The sequence below is a fragment of the Amblyomma americanum genome, chromosome 11 (genome assembly GCF_052857255.1).
Source record: "Amblyomma americanum isolate KBUSLIRL-KWMA chromosome 11, ASM5285725v1, whole genome shotgun sequence".
NCBI lineage: Eukaryota > Metazoa > Arthropoda > Arachnida > Ixodida > Ixodidae > Amblyomma > Amblyomma americanum.
The window spans coordinates 55,855,761-55,876,826 of record NC_135507.1 but is presented as its reverse complement, the minus strand read 5'-3'; the positions used below and the strand labels follow the sequence as shown (position 1 = coordinate 55,876,826).

General features: G+C 47.9%; 2 long non-coding RNA genes across 2 annotated transcripts in view; both read left to right on the top strand.

The window, feature by feature from the left end:
• LOC144111508 (uncharacterized) overlaps window positions 1–21,066 on the top strand; it is a 653,424-nt gene that overhangs the window by 617,816 nt on the left and 14,542 nt on the right. The gene's annotated exons all lie outside the window — the stretch shown is intronic.
• LOC144111258 (uncharacterized) lies at window positions 4,518–5,716 on the top strand. Its single transcript, XR_013310013.1, has 3 exons — window positions 4,518–4,562; window positions 4,856–4,921; window positions 5,672–5,716. It is a non-coding gene; the product is annotated as an uncharacterized LOC144111258 (long non-coding RNA).

Here is a 21,066-nt window from a genome sequence, read left to right as displayed (position 1 = left end):
GATATGTGAGACAGCTACTGCGTCATTTCCTTTCCAAAAACCAAGCCGGAGTACCCGGCTTCGAACCCGACTGCGACGGCCGCGTTTAAAAAACACGCAATAAGCGAGAGGCGAAACGCAATAAGCGCCCGTATGCTGTGCGATGTCAGTGCACGTTAAAGATGACCAGGTGGTTAAAATTATTCCGGAGCCTTCCACTACGGCAGCTCTTTCTATCTTTCATTCACACCTTCCTCCCTTCTCATGCGGTGCAGTTCCGATGTCCACCGATATGTGAGACAATTACTGCGCTATTTCCTTTCCTGAACTGTCATTCAATTTTTTTTCTCCTAGCGAGAAGTCAAGGGCAAGACCTTGCCACGAGCGGTACCGTGTACCGCGCGTTCACAGATATGCGCCAATACTGAAATCATCGTGTCAAGCTGCGAATTTTACTGCCTCATTTTCCATTAAAGCGGCATCAGAAAGCTGAAGGCGAGATTTTGGCAAAACACGTTAACAGAATAAAACACGTGATTTCGCGCTCTGCTGTGACCCCCCCCCCCCCCCCCCCCCACATTCATGACCACGTTCAGGAGCACCGCACGGAATTCTTCCTAGACAAAAAAAGTCCAATCTTTTCTTGTTACCTAACCAAGAAGCTAATCACAAGAAAGAAATTGTAAGCTCTAAAATTTTGATATCTGGCTTGTTTATTAAAGTTCAACGTTAAAAAGCTGATTTCGTTTACCAACTGCTGTTTTTTTGTATCCTACTCTCGCGCTCAAATGCCGTTCAAATCCAACGAATCCATACCAAGCCATCTAGTACGAGAATAAAAAAAGATCGCATGCCTAACACGTGCTTGCACTATTTGCATTTGTAGCTGCGGCAACTGTGGTAGTGGTGTCCGACTTTTTTCACTCGTACGTCTCGGACGGTCTCTGCTGAGAAGAATGACGCACGTACTTGTGCAGTGGGTCAAAACTGACAGCGCCGCGGTGTTTGATGTAATCTCTGTGCGAGATATCGTCGAGACTAAAATTACGTCGGCAATTCTCCAAAATGCAAAAGACACCAGCGTATGGAATACGCAAGTCCACGTGCGCTGGCGCGGCGAAAAACATCCTGCGAAAATCATCGCTGTCGGTAAGTACGCTTCAACTGTTTACAAAACTGCAGCTTTAGAGCTGTGCCTTCATGTGCTGCAAGTTTTTCTGACTTTTTTTTTACAGGCACACAGACACAAATGGAGAAAAAATGCCGGCAGGAAATAAAGCGCGCAGAAACAACATGCGATGGGGCCGCAGAGCCCAGCTACGTGGTAAATAAGCCTTTTGTGTGCGCTCTGTTTATACTAGAAAATTTTTCAAAACGGCAGTGTGACGGTAAAGCTTATGTCAGCCAGCCACGTGTAGTAAATTTTTATCTCACCTGTTCTTACTCTGACTCAATCTTACCAGTTTTTCTCGCCTTTTGATGCGGTTGCGATGCGATCATTCTGTCCTTTGAAGCTGGAACGGGTTCTTTCGCTTGAAAAAAAGACGCCCAGTTTCCTGCTACCGCCACGTGCATGTACGTTCACTTCAACACAGTAATCAATGTAGCTGACCCGAAAGACGCGGGTTAAATTCTAGAGGCCCGTGTTCTGTGCGATGTCAGTGCACGTTAAAGAACTCCAGGTGGTCGAAACTTTCCGAGCCCTCCACTGCAGCGTCCCTCATAGCCATAGTCGGTTTGGGACGTTAAACGACCATGAAAACCATGCAAAAAAAGCCTCTAATCAATATCAATTCCATTAGCTGTAGCCGCCAGGCAGATATTTATTAAGCGTGTGCACTCGGTGGCCGCGCTTCGATAGTAGCAAAATGCAAAGTACCTGTGTACTGTGCGATGCCAGTGCACACAATAAAGACCTGCATGTGCTCTAAATTATTCCAGTACCTTTAACTATGGGGGTGTTTTTAGTCCATGTGTCACTTTGAGACCTGTTGAATCTTTATATGTATCTTTGTTGCTGAAACATTTGGCATGCTGTACAATGCTTGCTTAGGTGAGTGTGGTGCTGTGAACTGCTAAGAGTGCAGACATTTTGCTAATGCCAATGTTAACTTTCTTTTGGGGATTTGTGAGACCTGTACATCACTGTACATCGAAAATGGTGACCTAAAGGAGCAGTTAGCACTCCTGCACAAAGAAAACATCAGACTGAAGGCGGCCATAGACCTTATGACGGACCAAAAGGAAGGCTTTGAAGGTGAGTGACACTAGTAATTGCATTGCATACAACAAAAAGCGTGTGGTTTGGAGATTTTGTTAGGTTGGAGCTAGCTGGTTATGTACTTACATGATGTATTTCCCTGCACTGCAAGTAAACTGCTTTACACGGGTTAGAAATGAATGTGCAGTTAATTTCAGTGCACACTGCCAACGAAAGGGTTCTTGCTCTGCTGTTGCTACGCAAGGATGTCATAGGAAAAAAACTCTCGAAGGAGGTCATTGGTATGATACCTCATGCAGACCGTTATCAAATGATATTAAAAGTTGAAAGTCGTGTACAGTACGGTCCACTGTTAAAGGGAACATGCGACCGTGTGGACTCCGCAATTCGCGGAGCGCTGCCGTCGAGAATTTGTGTGAATTATCGGCGCAAGGCGCATGCGCAGTAAGCATGCTGGCTGGTCTTTTCGCGCATGCGCCTCATGCCGCTCATTCTCGCCGCGACTAAGCAGCTGGACATCGTGAAGCGCGGAGGCCACGCGATCACATGTTTCCTTTAACAATGGACCGTACTGTACATTCTTGCGTGTGGTGCAGCTGGGCAGTTTTGCTACCGAGCTGCACAGCCAGCTCTGTTATATCATGGCACAGAATTCTGTTGCAAAATTCATGCACAATAAGTGTTCCACAAAGAAAAGTGGACGTTGACACATTTAACAGTGTGCAAAGATGTTACGGATCACTAACAATTCACGCCGGGTACCTCGCGTCGTACCATGACGCTGCACGTGCTGGCGTTAAACGACTGCCAACATGGTACACTTGCCGCGGCGACGTTCGTGCCATCTTTCAGCGCGGCCTCAATGAATACCTCCTATGTATGAGTCAATGGACATCGAACTCAATGGGGATCTGTCAGGAGGTCTTCGAATACCCATTGGAATCTCGGGGGCCATTGAGAATTCGTTTGTACATGCCATACGTTGAAAAAACAACACAAAAATCTCGAAATAAACAAAACATTAGTCGCAAAATTTTGGACTACATTAGCCAGTTCTTAAAATATTTTTAATTCGATAGTCAAAATGGTAGCTCCGCAGAACGTGCGGCAGACAGATGCGGTCTGATGTAAACATGGATGTAAACAAACTGGCCCTGTTCTTGTGCGATGTTGTGGCATTCCGTTTTGTTTTGCTTTTTTTTGCCTCATAATGCACTTTGAAACAATAGATACCAAGAAGTGCTGCTTAAATGCTGCAGCAATAGTAGCCATGAACGCGACAATCGCTCATCTGTGGCAGCTTCGCCGGTGAAAAGTGAATGCTTCTGAAATGAAGTGTGCATCGCTGTCCATCGTTGTGATGCCATCGCTGTCTCCGGATTGTACCACACTGTGAAGTATTTGAATAGCTTTTTCCAGAAAGAACTGCCAGTTAAAATAGCACTTACTCCTCATCCGGCTCCTTTTACTCAGCTTCTTTCGCATACACGATTTTACCGAGGGCTGCTGGGAGAGGGAGAAAATACTCTCGAACCGCGCGCTTCTCCAGCCTGCCACGGTAGCCAACTGGCTGCGGGCTGTTACATCGCCGGCTCTTGCCTTCACGGCGTAGCTTGTTTACAGATATCCGTACCTTATCGTGATTTTCTCGCCCTTCGCAACTAATGCCGCGATGCCGTACTCGGCGCGAACTTCATCTGGTCAGCACTGCGTAGTCGTCGGCTGTGGCAACAACCAGCGTAAAAGGAAAAACATCGCCGATAGCACTTGCGCCAAGCATGCTGTGTCCAGGTCTCAGTGCGGGTGTGACATGTTCATGTTGCACCGATTTCCCGTCGACCCCGAGTTGAATCGTCAGTGGACGTCGCTGGTTAACAGAAAGGGCTTTGCCCCAACTACAAACTCGCGCGTCTGTTCCCTGCATTTCGTCGATGGCAAGCGAACGGAGCAAAACCCACTGCCCATGCTGAATCTCGGCTACGAGCGAAAGGCGAGTACAATTATGGTTGTTTTACGTATAGTAAACATGCAATTTGCATGCTGCAGAGCTTTAAATGTTTATTATGCTGCATTTTGCGTGCGTAAAAGAACAGACAGCATTTGTCACTTTTTGTTTTCATTGCTTGCTCTATCACCGGGCACGTTCAGCGACAGCGGTGCGATATGCGCTGGCTGGCCGCAGATTAAACTTAAAACGTTGTCGATAACGTAAATGTGCAGCTTCACAACTTCACCACCGCCATATGTGATGTACAAGAGCGCTTTTTATTTCCGTTAATGGAAATAATAATCGTTTGAGGTCATCCACGGCCACACACGCCTGATGCGCGATGACCGTGGTCCACCACCTGTCAAACGAAAGGTCAGATTGTTGAGTCTGTACACGGAAATGCTGGAACTTACGTTACATTTGATGGGAATAACGCGCTACACAAGAAAAAACAGCAACTGAAACGACGGCGCTTGGACAAGCGCCCTCGTTTCAGTTGTCGTTTTTACTCGTGTAGCGGGTTATTCCCATCAAAGTCCAAGCGCCGTCGTTTCAGTTGTTGTTTTTCCTTGTGTTACGCGTTATTCCCATCAAATGTACAACCAACTATCCCACATTGCTGTCTTGCTACCTGTTGCTCACGTTACACTTGTTTCGCATTTTAGAGACAAGAAAGCCCAAGTGACGAGTCCGAAGCATCTGATGCAGTTCAGCAGACGCCACCGCACAATGTAAGAAATGCGCATTTAATATTTCACAATATTGTGAACATTTATCGGGCTTCTACAGGAGCGGGCTGAAGTACAGACAGGTCGCAAGGTGTTTCAAAGCAATAAAAACACAGCAGTCTCAAACATTCGAGCAAGAAATGACTCGTGTACAAAAAAATACAGAACAGCAATTTCACAAACGCGAGTCTTCTAGAAAGATCATACAGTGCAACAAAGGCATCAACACATTGGCAGGCAGATGGCTTTACGCACGTATCTATGCTGATGCCACCATGTAAAGCAGAGAAAAGAAATTGTGCACTGCACTGGCTTTCAGAGCTCATGATTTTGTGTATTGTGCAATTTGTTGCCTAAACAGAGTGTAGCACTTTGAGGGAAATTTTCCCAAAATATTTGAGCATGCAAGAGGCGCTATGCAGAGTGACGTCTGGAGCAACACACTCAAGTATGGCACACAAAAGGTGTGAGGCATTTGTCATGTCATTTGCACTGAACCAGTCTCGAGAAGCTATGACTGTTCTAGTGAAGCCAGAGTTATTGTACGGAGAAGCTTGTTAAGCATCATCACATGCTAGATAATTTGAGATCAGGGTTATTTGCACTGTTTGCACATGTCTCATCCAACACAGAAGATTCCACAGCAAGCCTGTCCTCAATCAGCAAACACAGTGTTAGTGTGCATTCACTATTTGAAGCTTTGCATTGTGCTGAGAATGTAGACTCACAGCTAATGTACTTCTCTGTTGGCAGGTTGTTTGTATCGGACATCACTCGGTCAGCCTGCCTTTCAGCCACAGAGTGAGTGTAAGAATGCATGCTCTCATCATTCCTTTGTTGCTGAAGCTAAATTGCCGCCATCTGCTGCACTTTCTTTCACAGGTTATCAGTAGTGTTCAAGATGCCTTTGCAACCAGCAACAAACTAGATGTAAGCATGCATGCACATACAGATCCACTACATACTGAAATAGGCCATTTTTGCCATTCTTGTGTTTGTCTGCCAGCACGTTGTTAGACTCTCATGGCTATAACTATCAAATCTGTATTAATTTCCAAAAACGAGCTTGCTATGCAGCAGTAAACTGGATATAAACTTGCACGCTGTCCGAGCTTCCAGACGGTAGTTTCTGATGTTGCCTGTTTTTTTCTAGCAGGTCTCATTGAAAACTGACGCTGCTTCGTCTCGCCTGGACGCTAGCTTTGAAGAAACAACTGTGAGTGCTCATACAGAGTTCACTTTTCCAACCAAGACAACCTGCATTGCCTTCGTGTTTTTCTTTTCCTGTATTTCTCCGATAGATGGCCGCTGACCAACAAAACAGCAGTTTGTCAATTGAGGAAACAGAAATGAAGGTAATATATAAGAAAATGGATCCTCAAAACAAGATACAAGATTGTTTATTATTTCAGGTGGAGAAGAAAGACAACTCTACACAGTGGGAATTGGAGGAACCAGTCCAAGACCACACATATGCAGACACAAAAGACAGTTCAAACACTCCTCTTACAATGAGAAGCATTCATTTTCAGTACTTAACGCCACAAGACGTACACTTCTACACTGGCCTCCCAATTAATGCTTTTAATAAGCTCATTATTTTACTGAGGGCCAATGGCACAAAAGTAGGGGGAATATTGAGTTTAGAACAACAGCTGTTGATCACACTTATGAGACTAAGACTTGGGCTCCTCTGTGGGGACCTTGCAAGAAGATTCAGCATTTCAATTGCGACAGTGTCAACAATATTCTCAAGTATGATGTCCACCTTGGCTAAAGTAATGGAAGACATAGTAGTGTGGCTGCCTCGGTCAGTAGTTTATGACAGTATGCCGTACACCTTTGTGAAGAATGGTTACGACCGCACAACATGCATATTTGACTGCACTGAGGCGTGGTTGCAAAGACCCAAGAAATTAATGGCAAGGGCACAGAGCTACAGTGCATACAAAGGGTCAAATCCTATCAAGTTTCTGAAAGTCATAGCGCCCAATGGGCTAATCATGTTTGTATCAGATGTATATTTTTGAAGGGCCTCCGATAAATACATACTTCGGACATGTGGCGTGGAGGACTATTTAGTGCCAGGCGACGAAATTATGGCAGATCGGGGATTCAAGCTTGAGCCACATCTTGAAGCACAGGGAATCCGCATGAATGTGCCGGCCTTCACCAGAGGTATGTAGACTGTTCTCTACATTGCAAGCTTTCATGCACCTCTGGGTTTGAAATGCTCATATTTGTTTTCTTTTAGGAAAGAGTCAACTGTCTGAACAAGAAGTGACAAAAACCAGGCGAATTGCCTCACTGCGCATCCATGTGGAACGCGCTATCAATCGGATAAAGACTTAACGAATTTTTAAGCAGGCTTTGCCTATCAAGTCCAGGAAGCATATAAAAACGATTGTTTTCGTTTGTGCTGGCCTGTGCAATCTGAAGGGCCCTCTGATCAAAGAGCAGCAAGAACAGTAAAGGTTCAGCTTCAATCCCAATATTGTTAGGGCTTGACTCATGTATTTCAAATGCTAACGTGCCTGCGATTAACATGCTAATAAAGCAAAAAATGCAGAACACAGGCATCACTAACAGTGCACTCTATGGCCGCTGCGTCTTCAGGAGACAGCTGTGCAAGGAGGAGGAAGTTCCTGCTGTGCATCAGGAGCCTTGGTTATATCCACTGCACCTTAAAGGCATCGTCCAGCTGAGACTTATGTTGTCCTCGCAAATTGACCAACCGACTCTCTTCACAGCCTAGGCAATATTATGCTCTCAAAAAAGCTTTCAAGATTATTAATGTGGGTTTCCATGAATCCTTCATCTCTCTTGACTGGAATCAATGCTCCCCCTAGGTCTACATGCAAGTACAGGTAGGAAACAGTGCTCCCTACCAGGTTCAGGTGCAGCTGTGCCTGAACTTGGTAGTAGTATTTATGTGCTGCCTTTAGTACACCTGCAGAATCTAAGCAAAAATCTGCCTTGCACTGCCCCTCTCTAATTCGTCCGGATGTACATGCCGCAAGCTATATAGGCATTTAACCTCTAAAAGTGCTGGGGGGGTGGCAATCGCAGACAAGCAAACCGTCTGGACTACACCCAAGATATGGATACCTTGGATGAATCATTAAACCGCAATCTTCGAGTCTGCAATTTGTATGATTTGTTTGAAAAGCAGCAAGAGCGCGCTGTTTCGCTAACTGCTCATAATTTATGCCATACTGCATGGCAAGGCTGGTAATGCAGTTGTCATTAAGTATTCTCTTCATTAATGACTCGCAATTCAGCCGTTTGGAACGGCAAACATCTTTGAACAATGAAGCAGTTATCCTGCCCTTGCGGTGGGAAAACCACTCGGCACAGTTTCTTTGCTCCCTTGTGGCAGCTTCAATTTTTTTTTGCAGAGGTCATGGTAAGGCTGAGCTTATCCACTGCTTGCTCACTTCCAAGCAGCTTTCCGAAGTTGAGGTTGCACAGAGGTCTTTCGAGAGTCAATTCAAAGTCGTCCACTGGTGGCTCCACTTTGTTCAGCTGCCTTTCTTTGCACTTTGGTGACTGGAAGGCAACCTGAAAAAAATGTCTTCATTAGTCTAGTTATAAGATAGAGGCGAGGATAGAAAATTGGGCCTGCCAGTTTCCCCCGGTCGCGTAAGGCCGGAGGTATCATCTACAGGAAGCTGGGGCCGAACTGGCATGTTGGTGCCGCCGAAGGGCCTTGAAGATTTAAACGCTCGGCATCCGCCCAACGGCTAAGATCCCCTTTTCACCAGACATGGCTCAGCCACACACACCTCAACGTGGGTGCCCTGGTCCGTAAAGACGCGCATGCTTACTATCATCCTCCTGCGGATGCTCAGGAACCAATGGTGTCCGAACTCACCAACATCTACAAATTGCAGGTGTTCCTGCGCGATCTTCCTCGAATATATGTCCACGTCGGAGAGACAGCGGTACTCCTAAGATCGTTAAAAATAAAATAAAGGCTCCAAGCCCTGGGTTGAACGAAAACCTAACCAATTTTTTCTTTACACATATATTACAAAATTCTGTTAAACTGAGTGAAGACGAGTAAAACGATGAAAAGGAAATCCTTCCTTCACTGTGTCTTATCGCCAGTTCTACCTAATAAAGAAATTAAGGTCCGCAGCACACGAATGTGCTGAATAATATTGTTGTACGCCGATATCGAGAGGAGGCGAGCATGCTTTGGGGCAGCGTCACTATTATTGCACAGCAGTAAAGTGCAGTAGGTGCTCGTCAAATAAAAATTAAAACTAAGATAGGGGATCATGGTTCATGGTAACATAACGTCCTAAAGCCTCAGGCTATGAGGGCCGACATAGAAAAGGGCTCCGAAAATTTTGACCACCTGGTGTTCATTATTGCGTGCTGAAAGCGCAGAGTTCACGGGCCTCTATAATTTCGCCTCCTTTGAATTGCGCCCACCGCGGCATGGATCCAACCCGCGTGTTCCGGGTCAAAGGCCGAGCGCCACAACCACTGAACCACCGCCGCGGCAAAAGTAAACTAGGTTGTAGGCTGTAGCAGCTTCTATTACATATAAAACATTACAGTGGGCTCTGTATACCTCAAGCCAGAGCTGGAAGTTACTAACAAGGATTTAGAGAATCTTTTACACTAATTTTCAGACTCATCAGTAGTTGTAGACCTGAAGACGGAATCCCTTTTTGGAGAAGTCAGAAATCAGATACGGGAGTTCAGGTTATAGATGATATTGTCGCCGACAAACGTAGGGCGGCACGGAAAAAAAGGATTTTTGTTAATCCGAAGGCCAGAAACCCAGCAGCGCGCGTTCGAACGGGAACGTCCTCTTCTTCGCTCCCACACGAGCCCAGTCATGCCGCTCGGCCGCATGGCGGCGCTCGCAGTGTGGCATTGCCCCCCTCCTTTCAAGAGGCATCGCCTCGATGCCTCCGGCAAGGGGGATAAAGAGTGTGGAGACACCGAAAGTGCGATGGCGTGTGGCGGCAGCACTGAATGTGAACTCCGGGAGGGGCTAACGGGCGTAATACGGTTTCATGCGGGACACGTGGACGACTTCAGACTTGGGCGGGCGAGAAGACCGGACAACTCCTTGCGGGTACACTTCATAGTTCACATCGCTGAGTTGACGTAGCACCTCGTAGGGACCGAAGTAGCGCCGCAGAAGCTTTTCAGAGTGACCGCGCACACGTATAGGGCTCCATACCCAGACGTGCTCGCCGGGTTGGTAAGTCACCTCCCTGTGGCGGAGGTTGTAACGCCGGGCGTCAGATGTCTGCTGGTGGCGAATGCGTTGTCGAGCAAGGTGGCGAGCGGCTTCTGCATCGCGAACGAATTGGTCAGCGCCTGGGGCAGACGAGGGGGTACAATCCGGGAGCAGCATGGCGTCAAGCATGGTCAGGGCATCTCGGCCATACACCAAACGGAAGGGGGTGAAGCGCGTCGTTTCTTGGAGGGCGGTGTTGTACGCAAACGTGATGTAGGGAATTATTTCGTCCCAGTTGCGATTGTCAGCGTCGACATACATAGACATCGTATCTGTGATGGTCTTGTTCAGCCTCTCAGTAAGTCCATTCGTTGGAGGATGGTAAGCAGTAGTTTTTCTATGACTGGTGCCACTAAGACGGAGGACCTCGTGTGTAAGAGCCGAAGTAAACGCGGTTCCCCGGTCAGTTAATACAACCACGGGGGCGCCGTGGCGAAGCACGATGTGGTGAACAAAGAACTGTGCAATTTCAGCCGCGGTGCCACGGGGAAGAGCCTTGGTTTCACAATAGCGGCTTAGGTAGTCCGTGGCAGCAACAATATACCGGTTTCCCATGGAGGACACCGGGAATGGGCCTAGTAAGTCCATGCCGACTTGTTGGAATGGGATTTGCGGTGGATCAATTGGCTTCAGAAGGCCGGCCGGTTTTGTCGGTGGTACCTTCCGTCGTTGACACTCACGGCAGGTTCTAACGTAGTGTTGGACGACCGCAGCAAGCCGTAGCCAGTAGTACTTGTGGCGGAGGCGTCCCAATGTTCTGGAAAAACCGAGGTGGCCAGAAGAAATGTCGTCGTGGCATGCAGCAAGAACTTCCTGACGAAGTGCGGTTGGGACAACGAGGAGATACGCAGTTTCGGTCGGGCCGTAGTTTTTCTTGTAGAGGACTCCATCTATTAAGCAATACGACGAAAGTCCGCGAGAGAAGAGTCTGGGCGGAGACGGAGCGGTTCCTTCGAGGTACTCGATTAGAGGCAGCAGTTCGCAGTCGGCCCTCTGGTGGTGGGCAAGGTCGGATGTGGTGACAGCGCCGAGGAAAGCAGAATCATCGTCGGACTCATCTGGTGGGCACGGAAGAGGAGCTCGGGAGAGACAGTCTGCATCGCTATGTTGCCGACCCGACTTATACACGATGGTGACGTCGAACTCTTGCAACCGAAGGCTCCACCGTGCAAGTCGCCCCGATGGATCTTTGAGGTTCGCAAGCCAGCACAAGGAGTGATGATCGCTAACGACTCGAAATGGGCGGCCGTACAGGTATGGGCGAAATTTTGTGATTGCCCACACAACAGCGAGACACTCCTTTTTCGTTGTGGAATAATTCACTACGGAAAGGGACAAAGTGCGACTTGCGTATGCGATCACGCGTTCCACACCGTCTTGCCACTGCACAATCACCGCACCGAGGCCCACATTGCTGGCATCTGTGTGCATTTCCGTGTCGGCCTGCTCGTCGAAGTGGGCAAGGATAGGCGTAGATTGGAGGCGGGCCTTAAGCTCTATGAAAGCTTTTTCCTGATCTTGGCCCCAGAAAAAGGGTTCAGAGTCTTTTGTCAGGCGAGTCAGCGGCTCTGCGAGCTTGGAGAAGTTTTGAACGAACCTCCGATAATAGGCGCAAAGCCCCAAGAAACGCCGCAAGCTTCGTTTATCTGTTGGCTGGAGAAATGCAGCAACGGCGGCGGTCTTTTCTGGGTCGGGGCTAACGCCCTGAGCGCTCACAATGTGGCCAAGAAACTTGAGCTCCCGAAATGCGAAGTGGCACTTTTCAGGCTTGAGAGACAGACCCGCAGAACGAATTGCTTCGAAGACAGCACGCAAACGTTTCAGGTGCTCCTCGAACGTGTCGGAGAAAATCACGACGTCGTCGAGATAGACAAGGCAGGGCTGCCACTTCAGGTCAGTTAATACGTTGTCCATCATACGTTGGAACATCGCAGGGGCTGAACACAAGCCGAAAGGAAGCACCTTAAATTCGTACAGTACGTCAGGAGTAACGAAGGCGGTCTTTTCTCGGTCACGTTCGTCGACCTCGATTTGCCAATAACCGCTACGAAGGTCGAGTGACGAAAAGTAGGTAGCATGGCGGAGGCGGTCTAATGAGTCATCAATGCGCGGCAGTGGATAGACAACTTTTTTGGTAACGTTATTGAGGCGTCTATAATCTACACAGAACCGTAGGCTGCCGTCCTTCTTTGCGACGAGGACAACAGGTGACGCCCAGGGGCTCGTCGATGGTTGTATGACGTCGTCGTGGAGCATTTCGGCAACTTGGCGGCGGATAGCATCGCGCTCCTTCGACGAAACACGATAAGGACGCTGACATAGCGGTCTCTGGTCACTGTCGACGATAATACGGTGCTTAGTTATTGGCGTCTGGCGAACCTTGGATGTTGATGCAAAACAGTCGCGGAAAGAGTCAATAAGGCTTTCCACGCGGCGTTTCTGATTGGTCAGAAGGTCAGGGTTCACGTCGGTCCTAATGGCTGTTGCAGTGTCCTGTTCGGCTATTTCGGGAGCCGTTGTTGATAAGGCACATTGGCCGGCATGTTCGTCAAGTTCTTCAAAATGGGCAATCACCGTGTTTTTCGTCAAATGTTGGGGTTCACAACTAAAGTTTGTCACTAAGAGCGTGGTACGTGCGTGAACAAGGTCGACAAGGGCGCGAGCAACGCAAACTTGCCGAGACAGTAGCAGCGACATATTCGCTTCGGCAATGCCCCGAGTACCGGAGCTGGTATCACACTGGACTGTGACAAACTTGCTTGCTCTCGGCGGTATCGTTGTGTGGTCATCAGAGATGCGTAAAGGTGCTCTGTGCGACTCGGGGTCGGTATCAACGGCTCGCTGTGTCGAAAACGATACCAATTGCTCATGCAGGTTGATGACCGCCCCATACTCTTTAAGGAAGTCCATGCCGAGAATCAGTTCTTTAGAGTACTCTCGTAGCACGGCGAAGGAGCCTGTGAAAGTTGCACCGCGGATCTTTATACGGCTGGTGCAGACGCCAACAGGCGTTACCACATGGCAACCAGCTGTGCGTATCTGCGGCCCATGCCAAGGTGTTAGAACCTTTCTGAGGGTTGCGGCTAGGTTACTACTCATGACAGAAAAGTCGGCTCCGGTATCGACGAGTGCAGATACGTCATAGCCATCGGCGGCAACAAGAATTTCGGCGGCGGAAACAATTGTTTGACAATTTGTCGGCGAGGTTTTTGGTGCCGTCGTCAATGGGGTCGTCGCTGAGGTTGTCGGTGAGGTCGGCGGGTTTGGATCGTCTTTAAGGTCGGCGGGTGGGGTCGTCGCATAAAATCGTCGGATGGAGGCTGTTCACTGTCTGCGGCAGCGGCGGTCCTACCCCCAGAGGACGCCGTCTTTAGTTTTCCCGGCGTGGGGACGTACCTCTGAACTGGCCAGAGGATACCGGGCGGCCGGGCGAAGAGAACCGCCTTGGGGATGGCGATCGGGACTGGCGTCGCTGCGAGGTCGAAGATTGCACGTTTTCAGCCAAGTACTGTTCGATATCCCGTGGTCTTTCACCGTAGTGTGGTCGAGGTGAATCAGGTGAAAACCCCCTTAAACCCATCCTGCGGTAGGGGCAGTGGCGGAGGATATGGCCAGGCTCTCCGCAGTGGTAACAGAGCGGCCGATTGTTTGGCGTACACCAAACGTGCGCTTTGCTCACGGGGGGCCTGAACTCCTGCCGCACGGAGGGTGCTGTTTCGATTGGCTCCTGCAGGTATTGCACAGGAGCGATGGGGGAAAAGGCTCACATCGCTGGCCCGGGACTTCGTAGCGCCTCGCTGTACGTCATAACGGAGGGCGCCGGGTGTGGAGCTGGGGGTGGCTGCACAACTCGTCGGATTTCTTCGCGGACCACGTCCGTAATGGCAGCGACGCTGACCTGTGGAGCTTCAAAGCGAAGTTTCGCCAGTTCCTCGCGCACCAGGCTTCTTACAAGTTCCCGAAGGTCCTCGGCGGGCAGCGACGTAGGCGTGTACTGGGACTGGGAAGAGGCTGCTACAGTAGCCTGACGTCCGTAGTGGGCGCCCCGTTCCTGTAAAGAGCGCTCGATACCCATTGCCTCCTTGGTGAAGTCGGACACTGTTCGTGGCGGGTCACGGACCAGTCCGGCAAACAGCTGCTCTTTTACGCCACGCATTAAGTGTCGTACCTTCTGGGCTTCGGGCATAGCAGGGTCGGCCCGGTTGAACAGTTGCGTCATGTCCTCGATGAACATCGCGACGCCCTCGTTCGGCTGCTGTGATCTCGAGCGCAGGGCGATTTCCGCTTTCTCTTTTCTTTCGCTGCTGGTAAATGTCGCTAGCAGCTCTCGACGAAAAGCCTCCCAGGTGGTAAAGGAAGCTTCGTGGTTCTCAAACCACGTTTTGGCCGAGTCCTGCAGCGCAAAGTAGACGTTGCGCAGCTTGCGCTCGCCGTCCCACTCATTGAAACTCGCCACTCGGTCAAAGCTGGCCAACCAGTCTTCGACGTCCTCGAACCTGTCCCCGTGGAACGGTGGCGGCGATCGAGGTGCGTGGACAAATGGCGGGGCACTCCCGGAGTGCTGACTTGTCTGGCTAGCCGCGGTGGATGTCATGGCTTTTACCGGCGCTGTCAGTTGGCCGAACTCGGGTTGTAGGCCTCGCAGGCGGCGGCTCGCTTTGTGGACGGGTGTTGTGTCCAAGCGTCGCTGATCAGCGTCAGAGTTGCCCACGGGGTGAGCGTTCATGGAACGATACCCAGCGGCTCCACCAAAATGTCGCCGACAAACGTAGGGCGGCACGGAAAAAAAGGCTTTTGTTAATCCGAAGGCCAGAAACCCAGCAGCGCGCGTTCGAACGGGAACGTCCTCTTCTTCGCTCCCACATGAGCCCAGTCATGCCGCTCGGCATGTATGTTTCCTGAACACCGGGAAACCCACGTACTGCTCCGCCAACTCAATGATAATGAGGTGTTTAGATATATCCTTCAGTTCTATCCGCCGCACTGGCTCAGTGGTTATGGCACTCCCCTGCTGACCCAAAAACACGTGGGTTCAATCTTCGCCGCGGCGGTCGGATTTCGATGGAGGCGAAATTCTAGAGTGCCGTGTACTGTGCTCTGTGAGTGCACGTTAACGAACCGCAGGGGCTCGAAATTTGCGTTGTTCTTCAATACGGCGTCCCTCATAGCCTTACCAACATTGATACTTTAAACCCCCTAAAATCAAATCAAATAAAATTATTTACTTCGCCATCAATTTTCAGACATCTTTAAATGGCTTTTTAGGAAATTCAAATACACGTGATCACCTGCCAGTTTTCACCAGCTTATCAACTTCGCCTGCAATCAGCCCGACAAAAATATGCCGCTTAAGGCTTCATTCCACAGACTGAGCAGAATAAATATATTCAGAAAACGTCAGTGTTGGACAACTTAATGAAACATGCACAGCTTCTATACTTGGTGCGGCACACTTAGCTCTTCAGGAGTACTGAGGAGTTACGCGTCAAAATTGCAAAATGTGGTGCACACGAGATTGTAAGGAGGCAACAAAATTACCTAATAAAGCATGGAGTGTCTTTCCTAGATAACAGAAGCGGCAGCGCAAAGAAACAAGGACAAAAGACACCCGAAAGCACTGGATAAGCTACTTTATATGATGCACCAACTAGCCCGCACAAAGATATTAATCTTTCGTAGATACCCAAGATTTGAGAAGATAATACAATTCAAACATGCGAGACCTAAAGCGCTAAATATCCTTCCAACTGCGGAAAAGAATCCTGGCAAAATTATGTACCGCCCATAAACAGCTCTGTAACATAAACAATTGTGGCAGCAGGTTTGTAAACTAAATGGCAGGCATTCACTCTACACAGCCCCTCTTCTGACAACCCCTGGTACACAACCAAGCATGGCTTAACAGGCAGACATATGCGGCGAGCATTTCGCTACAGTTTCTCGTTGCTCACGTTACACGCAGACATCTTTAAAGCACAAAAACACAGCCGAAAACAGATTCCCGACAAGTAGAAGCAGTAACGAACCTTTCAATAGATTAATTACCAACTAAGAAATAAATCTAGTGCTTTCTGCGGACAAACAGGCCGCTGCAGCCGTCAACCGAATACATTATATATTGCTATCTCATCTGTCTGAATGATCTGTAGACACACGCACTTTTGGATCTCTTAAGAAAAGTTTTTGTTTATATGCCTGTGACCGGAAAAAAAGCAGTTCTTGTACCATTCTTGAAATATAAAAAAGTAGCAACCTCCCATATCAGTCACAGTTCCAGAACTCTTACTAGCCTTCTCGCATCATCCTTCGAAAGCATTCTTAATATCAGATTTGTGTTTGTTCTGGAATCGCGTGATCTTGTTAACAAGCACCTGCGTGAGTTTAAAAAGTTAGGATGTCCAAGGCTGGCTTGACCCTAGTTAAACGAGCGACAGCTTTGTCAAGTATGGTCAGCCTGGCGCCTCCGGCGAAGTGTTGACGCGCTCGGACCGCCGTGCGCTTCATCCATGGCAAGACTGATCAACCGCTGCCGAAGAAGCATGTATTAAACTCCCGCTGCTCATCGCCGCAGCGAGGCTGCGAGCGAGCGCAGCTGCGACGCACCTCCGTTCCGTCTGCTGAAGGTCATACGCGCGCCACAGTTGACACCGCGAGTTTACCTCGACGAGTAGAGTTTTTGTTCTAAAATGCCTGCTCAACAACTGACCATCTTATCCGCCTTGGATGTGCAGTCAGAGACGTATTCATGCACTGCCTTACAGTCTTTGATATAAAAATGACTATTATGGCCTTTTATCTGAAATAGCCTATGACACTACGTGGAGGTTCGGATTCCTAGGTGAAATAGCGGACCTAGGTATACGTGCCCAAATGCTCAGCTGCTTGAAAATTTTTCTTGTCGTTCATTTCAACTACGCCTGGGTTCAACTCTTTCGAGGAACATCTTCCAGGGAAATGTTTTACCGCAGGGTGCTATATGTTGATGACCTTCAAATAGCAATCACATCTGCAAATCTAGCAACATGAGAGAGAGAAATACTGTTGACAATAAAGAAACTTGTGGCGTGGCAAGATTAGGAATGGATTCCAGTGTTCTACACAGAAATCTGTAGCTGTTCTTTTGTGGTTCAAAGGAGGCATAAAAAGCGATTCCATCTTGATAACAAACGAAATCAAATTGCCTTTATAGATTTAACACAAATTTCTAGTTATGATCTTTGACAAAAAACGCAAATTTCTAGCTCACATAAACCCTATCAATAATAAGGTCTCACATTGCAAACTTACTCAAAGTACTTTCAATAAAGATTGGTCATCCGATAGAACACATCTTATACAAGTTTACCACTGTGACGTGCGCTCTAGCTTAGAATATTTAAGTATATTTTTTTGGTTGGCGAGACCATTTTAATTTGAACGACTGGATCATGTAGGAAATCTAGGTTTGCTGCTTTCAATCAGCGCATACAGAACATCCCCCGCAAATAGTCTATACGTCCAAACAGATGAACCGCCACTCAGAGGGAGAAGAACAATGCTTCTTCGCGCAAAAAAATAAAAATAAGGTCCCTACTGAAACGCCTGTCACCCCATAGACAGAAAGTGGGCTTCCAAAACATTCTTGAAATATACAGCCACAGCCGATAAGGCCCTGTTGTTGCGCTTCGATAGTAAATAATAAAAGTAATATGGGGGAGGGAAAGATGCCGTACCTGAAATTTCTTCAAGACAAAACCAAAGGCCGCTATGGTTCAGCCTACCGTCAGTGTGACTTCACATTAGCACACGTTAGTCAAATACAAATACCACATCAACACATACTGCAGGAATATCGGGTTCTTGGAGAAAAAGAAGAACCTACACAGAATTTCACAGAGAGAGCGCAAAATCAAGTAAATAAACCTGGAGTGCTGCAGTACAAGGAAATTGTGAAAAATAGTGAGGCTGCCAAATACTGCATTAATTTTCACTGCTGCATATTATGATGTGTATGTAGCTGTGGGCAGAACGATCAGTTATATTATTGAGAAAGGTATAATTTAGACTTATTCACTGAGGTTAGACCGTGCTCTTCATTCTTGAAATACAGTTGAACTCTATGAAGAAGTAAGATATAGAACATTAAAAAATCAACGCATGATCACGTTATTAGATTGTGCTGGGTGCGGAGCCACGTCAGGATAGAGGGATATGAGACAGCATATATATGTGCCTCCTGAGCTTGCAGGAGTGAAATAAAACAAAAAAGTCAGCAAGTCTATAGAGACTGCATGAAGTTAATACACATTGATTTGATAGGTAAATGACACATGGGAAGTAAACAACAAGGCACACTCTATGAAGCCCATATTGGGAGAATGGAATTCATGCAGGCTGCACAGAACAGCAGAGAACGACCGAAAAAAAGAACAATGCAAGATATTCAAAGAACTCATCATGAACGGCTACCCAATAGACTATTCAAAAACCAATCGACGTCAAAAACACAACATTGTCAAGAAATTAACGCACAAAGACCAACGCCACCACCAAAATACGTCACTTTACCTTATGTCAGAGTTGTCAGCGAAACCATCGTCCGAATCTTGAAACAATCGGGCCTCCAGGTTGCACACAATCCCACAAATGCGGTTGCGCTTTGCCTACCTGTTCCCAAAGACTGCGACGCAAGCTACATCGCAAGCTACAAAGAAAGAATTCGGCAACATAAAAACAACGTCCGCAAATCCGCAAGAGAACCCAATCCAGTAGCCGAACATTCTGAGAACTCCGACCATAGAATCAACTTCGAAGAAACCCGCATCCTCGGAACCGAAACAAATTTCCACAAAAAACTCCTTCTGGAATCCTGGCATACCCAAACTACCCCGAACAATACCAACCGCATAAAACTAAACTTGCCCCACTATACACCCAGGGACTTCGCTCTTCAACTCAACGAAAAAAAGTCGCCATTCACCACCTCCCTGCAGTGCGCCAGCGTAGCTAACCCCCTTCCCCCTCCCCTGCGCCTTTCCCGTCACAGATGTCGTTCCTTTGACCCCCTTCCCTCCCCTCCATACTTAAAAGACGCTAGCTACTGCCCTCAGTCACCCCTGATGAAGGTCCGAGTCGGCTTCGAAACTTTGGGTTAAAGATAAAATTTTTGGTTGTAGATGTGCAGTTTATTATGAATCTGATTATTTTTGCTTCCCGACCAACCGTCATAAGCATAGCGGTTCCGCGGCTGCTTCTTGTTCTCCTTCGTGTTTGTCAGAAAGCAATAACGGTTTACGTGCCAAAGGGCGTCAATACCAATGAGAGCTCAATGCGACGGTGGGAGTGTAGTTGTGCTGGAGGCACCTGGCAGAAGGCCCTCGACGCGAGCTGGTTCTTCCTACCCTTGCAGGAAGGGTTATGTTTGATTTGCTTCTGATTTACTTCATGTTATTTATAGACACAAGGTTCAAGGCTGTCCCCGCAAACGCGGGTAGTGCCCACCCCAGATGACCTATTTGATCGATTAACTGATGCTCTGGGCGGTCAGGCCGCCGAAAATACAAGTACGAATATCTTTGTGTCATTAATAAGGCTTTACCAGCCTTACCTATATTTAGGATGTGGCGGTACACTGCAGGTTAGCTGGCCTCCTTTTTTATCATGTTCCGCGGCTATGCATCGGTTGAAAGCAAATCTTTAAAATCAGTTAGTAAAATGCAGCCAATTTTTGATTTTTTTAAAATTTACTTGAGCTGCTTACAAGTATGCTGTCTGTTTACATACAACAGTAGCACAAGTGGAGCTCTGAATTGCGGGCCCTTGTGAGCCCGGCACGGTCTGCCCATAGAGGCCCGACGTGGGATATCTGCGGGATTTTCAACTCGGCATCGGGGGCCCACAAGGGCAGCGCAGCGGGCTTACTGCATAGCGCCACGCAGCTGGGCGCTGGATCTCCTTGGGCTGGCCCATTCCGGGCCTCCTTGGGCTAGCCCATACCGGGGCCGCTTGGGCTAGCCTATTTCAGGTTCCCTTAGGCTAGCGCGTCCTGGGCCCTCTTAGGCTAGCCCGTTCTGGTCCCAGTGGGCTTCTTAGGAGGTACATGCGGGAAGTCAACAAAGGTAACCCATATAGAACCCATAGCTGTATGTCGTTGGGCCCAACGACCCAATTAGACTTAAGTCCCACCTTGCCAACCCAGAGAGTCTTTCTTCACTTCATAAGTATTCTTTGTGTACATCTTTTTACTGAAATTACATTCCACATATCTGACATTACAATGCAAGTACGAATACTTCTCATTTATCTATTTGTTTTTGCAAGACATTTTGTTCATTCTTGTTCACAAAGCCCCACTTACTGGGATGAAGAGTTCACCTCCTTCATCCGAGCTTTCCGACCGCCATCCCGGCCTCTCGCCCCCCCCCCCCCCCCCCCGCAGGAACGCAGCCACTCTGTTTTTGATGCCTTCCATGATGGCTGTTGGCATTCTGCGCTGCACAGCAGCTTTAAAAGTGAACAAATGAACACGCATGTCAAATTTATATTCAGTATGGAGGATAAAAATCTCATTTCACAGTATTACAGTCACTTCCTCCATGAAATGCTTCATGACCTTATGCAATGCTACAATGTGCAATGCTTTAAATATCAGCAAATTTCTCTTGCTATTTATATCCGTAACCATAATAAGCATAAATATCCATAATAATAACAGAAAGGTGCCTGAGCCATTAAGGGATTATAGGCACCTAAATTTATTGCATGTTTTCTTCTGACAAACGATGTGTTAGATAATAAAACACATAGATTACCGGTGGCATTTGCCTACAACCCCGCTAAATAATTGATAATTGAATTTCTGCTCTCATGCTGTTTCCGTTTCTCTCGACCGAAAGGTGACTGTCGA